At 40.0% G+C, this 9,741-nt stretch overlaps 1 pseudogene; it reads left to right on the top strand.

The window, feature by feature from the left end:
• Window positions 1-6,434: 6,434 nt before the first annotated feature.
• On the top strand, window positions 6,435-7,371 carry LOC110287687 (vomeronasal type-1 receptor 4-like; annotated as a pseudogene).
• Window positions 7,372-9,741: the final 2,370 nt, after the last annotated feature.

Below are 9,741 nucleotides of genomic sequence, written 5' to 3'. Positions count from 1 at the left end.
GCCTTGACAGATACCAAAAAACAATTGAAATAACCTCCTATATCTTATCAAACCATTATGGATTAAAGCTGGGCTTCAACAACAACAGAAACAACAGAAAAAGCTTACAAACTTATGGAAACTGAACAACTCTCTCCTCAATAATCACTGGGTCAGAAAAGAAATAAAGAAATCAAGGCCTTTCTAGAACTCAATAGACAGCATACACAAACTTATGAAGCACAATGAAAGGAGTACTAAAAGGAAAGTTCAAAGTACTAAGTGCCTTCATAAAGAAATTGGAGAGATCTTATACTAGGAATTTAGCAGCACATCTGAAAGTCTGTAACAAAAAAGAAGTAAAGACACCCAAGAGGAGTAGATGGCTGGAAAGAATCAAAGTCAGGGATGAAATCAATAAATTAGAAACAAAGAACAATGAAAGAATCAACAAAACCAAGAGTTGGCTGTGTGAGAAAATCAACAAGATAGAGAAACTCTTAGCCAAACTAACCAAAAGAAAGAGTGAGACTATCCAAATTAACAAAAATCAGAACTGAGAGGGAGACATGACAACAGACACTGAGGAAATCCAAATAATCATTAGGCCTTACTTCAAAGACCTGTACTCAACAATATTGAAAAATCTAAACCAAATGGGCAAATTTCCTGCTAGATAACACTTATCAAAGCTAATCAAGATCAGGTAAACAATTTAAATAGGCCTATAGCCCTAAGGAAACAGAAGTGCTCCTTAAAAGTTTCCCAAACTGATATAGCTGTCTCCTGTGAGGCTATGCCAGTGCCTGGCAAATACAGAAGTGGATGCTCACAGTCATCTATTGGATGGAACACAGGGCCCCCAATGGAGGAGCTAGAGAAAGTACCCAAGGGGCTGAAGGGGTCTGCAACCCTATAGGTGCAACAACAATATGAACTAACCAGTACCCTCCAGAGCTCATGTCTCTAGCTACATATGTAGCAGAAGATGGCCTAGTCAGCTGTCATTGGGAAGAAAGGTCCCTTGGTCTTGCAAACTTTATACGCCCCATTTCAGGGGAACGCCAGGGCCAAGAAGTGGGAGTGAGTGGGTAGGGGAGCACAGGGGGAGGGGGGAGGGTATAAGGGACTTTCGGGATAGCATTTGAAATGTAAATGAAGAAAATATCTAATAAAATATTGAAAAATTAAAAAATAATAAATAAATAATAAAAGAATTAAATTAAAACCTCAGATATAAGTACACCCATTAATAGACAACTGATTTTTGCCAAAATGCCAAAAATACAAACTGGAGAAAAGACCACATCTTCAAAAAATGATATTGGTCAAACTGTATAAGTACACATGGAGAAAGATGAAAGAATGTAGAAGCATGTAGAAGGATGAAAATAGAATCATATTTATCACCCCGTACAAAAGTCAACTCTAAGTGGATCAATGTTAGACCCAATATTAGGTTCTGACAGAAGAGAATTTATGAAATAGGATTGAACTTATTGGCAAATGGAAGGGCTTTCTGAATAGGACACCCAAAACAGGCATTTAGACCAACAGTAAATAAATGAAAGGGCATCCCATAAAAATCCAAAAAACAGAGGGTTGTTCTCTGCAAACTGACATCAGGGCTCCATTGCTGTGGACAATATCCACACAATTCATTGAACATGAACACATTGACTTGGTGACTACATGGAGCCTTAACCTCTACATTTTAAACTCTTTGGTGTAGAAAGATACTCTTACAGGCTTTAGAAAGAGAAATGTGGACACTGACCCAGCCACAAAACCATTGACCTACAATCTGTCCTGCCAGAAAATATGCCATGACAATAGTGGCACAGAACTTCTGGGATCTGCCAACCAATGTCTGGTTTTATTTAGAGCCCCACTCCACAAGAAGGTGCCCATACTCAACACTGCTTGGGTAACCAAGAACCAGAGATTGGACAGCCCACAGATCTAGGGTAAAACCAAACACTGCTGGTCTTTTTAAAGGGGGGGGGGTGGAGCTGGAAAGATGGCTCAGTGGTTAAGAGCACTGACTGCTCTTCCAAAGGTCCTGAGTTCAAATCCCAGCAACCACATGGTGGCTCACAACCATCTGTAATGGGACCTGATGCCCTCTTCTGGTGTGTGTACAGCAACAGTGTACTCATACATAAAATTTTTTTTAAAAATTAAGAAAAAAAAGTATCAATAAAATGACCCCTAATGATCAAGCCCGCTCAGGCAATCAACAGGTTCTCCAGTGCGGGAGTGAGGATTAAAAAGAAAAAAGACAGTTAAACAACATTGTAGCAAGACCTCAGTCCATTCTGAGACTGAAGGCAAATTTAGTTTTCCCAATCCACTTTTTATACCATTTTTATTAGATGCAAGTATTAAGGGCAAGCAGTACAATAAGGAACTAACAAGACAGTAAGCAAAGTTCTGTGATTACTGCCATGACAGTTGTTTAAGAGGGCTTGTCATAATGTCCAAAATACTTGAGCCCACTGCCCAGTCCAAGCCCAAAATCACCTAAAGCCTACATCTTTTGTTTCATCTTAAGATTAAAATTCCTGCCTTATCCTACTTTCTGATTATAGCCTAAAGTTACATTCTTGCTGAAACTTACTTCCTTATCATGCCATAATGACAGTTTCCTGTCTGAGCTTACATCCTTGTCATGCCCAATGTCAGATTCTTGCCTGAAGTCCATTGCTTTGGTTTTGGCCAATGTCAGACTCTGACCAAGTGGCAACCCAAAAGGCCCTCCACACCCTAATGATATTCTTCTATACTCATAGATCAGTATGTTATCCAGTAATCTTTGGGCTTTCTCCAAACACAGATAGAGCACAAGCAGAGACACACAGACAGGGATTAGGCAGAAAAGGAGTTCATCTGGGCAGTCTCCATCAAATCCCTTCCCTCATAGTATAGGGGATCTTTTGGAAGAGGAGGCAGAAATATTTTAAGAGCCAGAGTGGATGGAGAACACCAGTGGAACATGGCCCTCTGACTCAAGGCTAACAGAGACTGAACCAGCAAGCACAGGGCCTGAGTGAGTATACAGGAAGTCCTCTGGAGATATGGGAAGATCAGTTGGTTAACAGACACTTGGTTACTTGTTCATTTTCTCACCTCACATCCTTCCTCTCAAAATAATTAAACACTAATTAAGGTGGAAATAACTTCTGAGCAAAACAGATTCTGTAACTGTTGGAGAGAGGGAAGCTATACCTCAGGGACTCAGGCCCTGCAGTGACCTTCCTTTCCCCTGACACTGTGACAACATGAAACCTAAACTTTGCAGTACCTAATGGCAGCCAAGAGCCCCACAGATCCAGACAGCACAAATATGACTTGGCAAGTATCACCTTCCCAGAGCTGCTCCAGAGCCTGTCTGCACCACAGAAGTCCAGGTGAGTACATGGAGGTATGATCTTAGATGCCCTCAGCTGTGCCATGAAAGCTGAAGTCTCTCTCTGACTAAGACAGAGAGGAATTGAAAGGCTCCATGAGCCTTGGGTCTGCCACATTCCTTTTGACCCCACAAGGCTGGTCCTTTGGTCCAGAAAGATCAAAGGAGAGTCGTTCCTGGAGAAACAGAAATGGGACAGTAATGCTGAGACATTGCTGTCGGTCCTCAGGCTGGAATTATGAAAGAGCTCTGAGGGTCATTGTCTAAGGTGTCTTATTTGTTTTTTGTGTGTTTGTTTATTTATTTGTTCGTTGTTCCTAAGGAATCAGTGAGATAGAGATTTTCCAATATCTATCCAAAATTTGACACAATAAAGAAACACTGCAGTAACAAGAGTACTAGAGAGTCAGAGGCAAAATAGTCATTTTTCAATTGTTTACATGGGGAGACTCAAAAATCACAAGAAAACATACAAATATAAAATTTTTAGCTTCCATGTTTGCCAGCATGGTGACTCCAGCAGACCCACTGCTGTTTGTAAAGGCTGTACTTTTCACTTCGGATGCATTTCCACTTTTCAAGGATGGGCACATTTTTCTCTCACAATAGCTTTATAACTCCCCATTATAAGGGTTTTTCTTATGGATTCATCCTTAGAGTTTCTAGATTCTGTCACCTAATATTACAAATACTTATCTCAACTTCAGTCATTGTATGCCTGGTGCATGTGGATAACTATAAACCACAAAGTGTAGCAGTTATCAAGACCATCTTGAGAATTCCTGCTATAAGGATCCAGGCTGTGAACTTGCATAGCCTTGAAAAAGCTCATCTTAACTTTATCCCAGAACTAAGCAGCAAAGAGCAACAATGCTTGCTGGCTTGCTTTTAGAAAATCGGGATGAATGAGGTAGATTATATACCTCAGGCTCTTGGGAGCTGAACTCATGGGAACATCCATCTATCTAAAAACAAATCCATCCTGTCTTTTAAATTAATCTCCTTTAACATTTACCAAATAATGTAAGAGATAAGTCACCTCTCTCCTTTGACCATCCACTTCAGTAGAAGTCACTTACTAGAAGTGCCAGAGGCTGGTCTCATGTGTGATTCAAAGTTTAGAAACAGGAATAGTGGACTTGAAATGGAGGATCTCCAGGAAAGCAAGCATTAAACAGATAAAAAATGTTAATATTTTCCACCAGGACTTAGAGTTATTGATCGCAGCAATTTTTACAGATTCCACTCTTTGAATGAACAGTTAACGTTTATTCTAAAGACAATAATGAATGCTAATGTGCTTTCTATTAATGTCTGGAGTATACTTCATTATATGCAGATAGGATGGTATTGTAATTTATAAGATTCTCTGATATAGGCAGCAATTATCGATTTGTCATAAGGCAGTTGAAAGGCAATAACTGACATTTCTAAAGTAATGAAGCCACCTGGAACAAATCTGGCAACAAGGCTAGGTTCCTACAGGTCCTATATGAGATCAGAAGGATAAAGACATTTAAGGCAATCCTGTGAGTTTAGCAAGGAGAGTAGGGAACAGAGGCATTCGAAGTACTAATAACACACAAACCCAGAGAGACACTGAAGCATCCAGATTCCTTTTATTCTAGAAAATGTACCCAGAGCTTATCACAAATCCCAGAGAAATGAGAATGGAGCTCCTGGATGTACATAATAACATCCTACTGAGGTCTAAGACCTGGGCTCAGCGCAGACTCATGAAGAACAAAGCATCCTGCCTGACAAACAGGCTGGAAAAGAAACAGGAGGAGAAGCAGGCTGTAAAGCAAGCTGACATAACTGCTGCTCACAAGGCCCCACAAAGGCAAATGCCACCGTGACCTCTTAGATGGGAGAGTCCCTGCTCACAACAGTGGCCCCAACCTACTGTATGCTCCTGCATGCAGCTATATTGAGAACACATAGCTCAAAAACTTCACTCATCTCAGGGCAACAGCTAACAGATCATTAATCCCCTTCTTCCATTCCCCTCATCAGCAACAATTGGTCCATGGCTAAGTTGGTCTACAGTTCTATGGCTGCCCCATGCACCCTTAGATGTGCTGAGGTCCCTTCTTGGGGTCACAAATGATCTGAGTCATCCAATGGGATCACAGCCCCCTGCTACCCACTCTCCTAGGAAGCATCCCAGGGTTCTACAGGGCAGTGTCCCTGGCTGCAACCTGGTAGTTATGTGAATTTTTCACACAAGAGGTTTTTTTCAGGACATCTTTTGGTGATTCAGCTTTAACTGTGGGACTTTATCTGGAAAGGCTACACAGTTTGACTTGGTACCAAGGACTATCTTTAAAAATATCTAGTAAACATTCAAACAGAGTGAAATTGCAAAATGGTCAATATGAAAACAATATATTAAGATGTAGAAATTGATGTTATAAAGTTTTGGTGTCAAATGTAATTCCAGAAATTGTTGTATTATTCAAGAATCAGATAAGAAAGGAATATCAAACAGAGGAGAATAGACTTAGAAGGTAAGGTTACTAAGTGGGCGAGATGCTGTACATGTTGATCAACAGAGTTTCCCAGTGTCTGTGTGTGATGTGGGGAAGGAGGACAGGGTCAGCATGAGCCTCAGACTTTAGGAATTGGGTGGGGGAATATAAAGGAATGGAATGAGAATCAGAGGAAAAATTTTTGGTTATAGGAATTTGGGATTAAATTCAACTGTGGTAAGAGGTAACAAGGATAATACATGAATGAGCACACACACACACACACACACACACACACTCACACACACACTGGAACAAGTCAGTTTTGCTAGAGTAAAGCTTAGAAATAATCTCCTTTAAATTTTAGCTTTGAATACCAGTTACCAACCTCACCTGTCAGTGCACATAAAATAACCCAGAGGATACAGGAAAAAAAAGTTTCAGGGACCTAGTCTGCAATATTACTTGTGTCCATGGCTGCTTCATGAATTCCAGAAAATGCTATTGCAAAATGTGCTGTTCAGATCCATGTCTAGGATGACTGAGGCTTTTTTCAAAACGTCTTTGCATACTGGATGTGACTTTTTCTACCTAGAAAGGAAGAAATGGTTCTGAAGTATATTAAAGAAATAATTTTTCTCTTTATGACTGTGGTTGGCACTCTGGGGAATATGTCTGTTTCTGCAAATTATATGTTCAGTTGGTGGGGAATCCCTGAGAAGAAACCCATACACATTATTCTCATCCACTTGGCTTTTACAAACATCATAGTCCTTCTTACAAAAGGATTGCAAAAGACAGTAGCAGCTTTTGGTTTGAGAAACTTCCTAGATGACATAGGCTGTAAGATAATTGTTTACTTGGCAAGGGTAGCCCGGGGCCTCTCCATCTGCACCAGCAGTCTCCTCACTGTGGTCCAGGCCATCATCATCAGTCCCAGGGCATCTGGGTGGAGGAAGCTCAAGCCAAAGTCTGCATGGCACATCCTTCCATTCTTGCTATTCTTTTGGATACTCAATGGTTTAATAAGTATGAACCTAATCCATTCCATCACAAGTACAGGTCTGAATATATCACAGTTGAAGAATAGTGACAACTATTGCTATTTTATGCTAGAAAGTCATGAAATCAAATGGATTGTTCTCCCTCTCATGGTCCTGAGAGATGCAGTGTTTCAGGGTGCCATGGGAGGGGCCAGTGGCTACATGGTATTTCTTCTCCACAAGCACCACCAGCATATCCTCTACCTTCAGAACTCCAAGCTTCTCTACAGAACTCCTCCTGAGCTGAGAGCTGCCCAGAGTGTCCTCCTTCTGATGCTCTGTTTTGTTTTCTTCTACTGGACAGATTGTGCCTTTTCTCTAATTTTAAGTCTTTCTTCAAGGGACAATACATTGATAGCAAATACTCTAGAATTTGTGACCCTTGGTTATGCAACTTTTAGCCCCCTGGTGCTGATTCACAGGGATGGGCTTCTAGGTGAATGTTGGCATGTTCAGTGGGAGAAATTGAGAAAATGTCTCTCTCATTTATATGTTCAATAAGTGTCAAAGAAATCTCAGTTCTGCAATAATGTGTGTAAGACAAAATTACACAAAGCAGTTTAAGCATGTGGTTATCCTCAGTCATGTGTGACTCAAAGCCTTGAGCTGAGCTGAGAGAGAAAAATCTTAGCAAATTACAGTGATATAGAAATCTCATTCTCCATTTGCCACTCTTGAAGAGATTTTTTTTTAACTTTTCTATATTTGTATTCTCTCTCTCTCTCTCTCTCTCTCTCTCTCTCTCTCTGTGTGTGTGTGTGTGTGTGGGTGTGTGTGTGTGTGTGTGTGTGTGTGTGTGTGTGTGTGTATTTGCCTGCTTTTATAACTATGCAACATGTGCATGCCCTCTGCCTGTAGATCCTGGACATCCAGTGATTGACTGAAGTTACAAAGATTGTTCTGATCCAATGTATGGTTGGTAGAAATTAAACCTGGCTTCTCTGGAACACCAGACAATGCTCTTAAGTGCTGAGCCATCTCTCCAACACTGAATAAATGTCTTTAATTAGGGTTTACTTTACTTAGGTTTTACTATGACAGTGAATGAAAGTATGCTGATGGATTTTGTGAATTTTATCAAAATTCATAGTGATTCTATCCTGTTAGTTCAAGAAATTCCATTTCCTGTACTTGAGGATATGCTTTCTAAATATTAGTGCCACAAGGATATCTTGGAAAATGTCAATGTGTCTGTAAGTATCCAACCACAGAAAGTATCTTTCTTAGTATAACTAAGAAAGAATGATATGTACTGTGAATTAAGTCAGTAAGAGCCCAATGCACCAGACAGGAATTTAAATGCCCTGGATCATGTCGATGATGTTATACTTGTAAAAGTTCTCTACAGGAGTAAACATGGCTATAGGGGGTAAAAAGAATACACAGTAAAGTTTTATTCTATGCTCATCTATAGTTTCTATGTTGATTAAAAAATTTGAATTTGTCTTTCTCTAACTGATTCGATGAGAGTGACTGAAGCCGAGCAAGCCTGGTTTGCAGCTGCCCTTTGTTATGCCCCGCTGCTCTCCACAGCACAGTGCAGCCACACCACCATAGTACATATCACCAAAGAGCATCGAAATAATCTGATTCATTTAAATGAAGGAGTCCCTGCTTATGCACTTAAATTGGATCCATACAATAAGATAGTGACATGGTTCGAAGAATCTGATGGGCACATTCTGGAAAATACTTACTGATATAATCATTTAACATGAATTTTTGAGTTGTTATAGGTATGTTTTATCTTTTTTAAAAATTTCTCTGTCATATCTAACTAGAACCCCTGTAAAAACATGATTCTAGCCGGGCGTGGTGGCGCATGCCTTTAATCCCAGCACTCGGGAGGCAGAGGCAGGTGGATTTCTGAGTTCGAGGCCAGCCTGGTCTACAAAGTGAGTTCCAGGACAGCCAGAGCTATACAGAGAAACCCTGTCTCGGAAAAAAAAAAAAAAAAAAAAAAACAAAAAAAAAAAAAAAACATGATTCTACTTTACAAAGATGAATAAGTATTTACATTTTCCCTTGGTTGTACTGTATACACAGAACATTTAAATAACCAATGTCTATAGTATTGTGCTATAGATTATTAAAGACTTTCTTTTTCTAATATAGTTATTTTTACTTATGTGTATATGTCTGTGTGAATGTATACCACATATGAACAGATGCCCATACAGGCCTAAAGAGAGTTTTAGGTCCCAAGGAGCTAGAGCTACAAGCTGTCATGCATCCTATGATGTGGGTGTTAGGTAAGGAAGTAGAGTTCTGTGCAAGAGAAGCAGGTCTCTTCACTATCCCTCCTCCTCCTTGTCTTGCTGATGTAAGTGTGACTTGTCTGTAGGTAACATCCATTGCTCATGTAATTCTCACTGCTCTTATGTTAAAGCCCTTTTCTAAATGTCTGACATAAAGAACCAGACAAATCAACACCTTCTAAGTCAGTCTGCAATTTGACTCAAAAGGAAGTGATGTAAGAACATAGAGAAAGAGAGAAGAAAGATGTGTTTAATCTGAGTGATGGAGAGGTTGTTCAGCATTAGGAATAGATAGCAGACTGGAGAGGTGACTCAGAGAGTAAAAGCATCCGCTGACACCCAGACAGCCTGATCTGTCTCTGAAGAAGAAAACTGACCCCCACATGCTGTCCTCTGACCTCCACAGGCATGCTAAGATGCTCACGTGGACACACACAGGAACATACAAATAAACTTTAAAGTAATTTTCAAATGCTTTTTTAAAACAATAGAAGAAGAAATATAATTGTTGACACAGCATGATCAAGGATTGCATGGATTCACACAAAGTTTCTCTATTCAATTTCTCTTTAAAAGTCAGA

This window comes from Mus caroli, unplaced genomic scaffold, assembly GCF_978045245.1.
Source record: "Mus caroli unplaced genomic scaffold, Mus_caroli_1 scaffold_15, whole genome shotgun sequence".
Taxonomy (NCBI): Eukaryota; Metazoa; Chordata; class Mammalia; order Rodentia; family Muridae; genus Mus; species Mus caroli.
The sequence above is the reverse complement of the archived record's forward strand: the minus strand, read 5'-3'. Positions and strand labels throughout refer to the sequence as shown.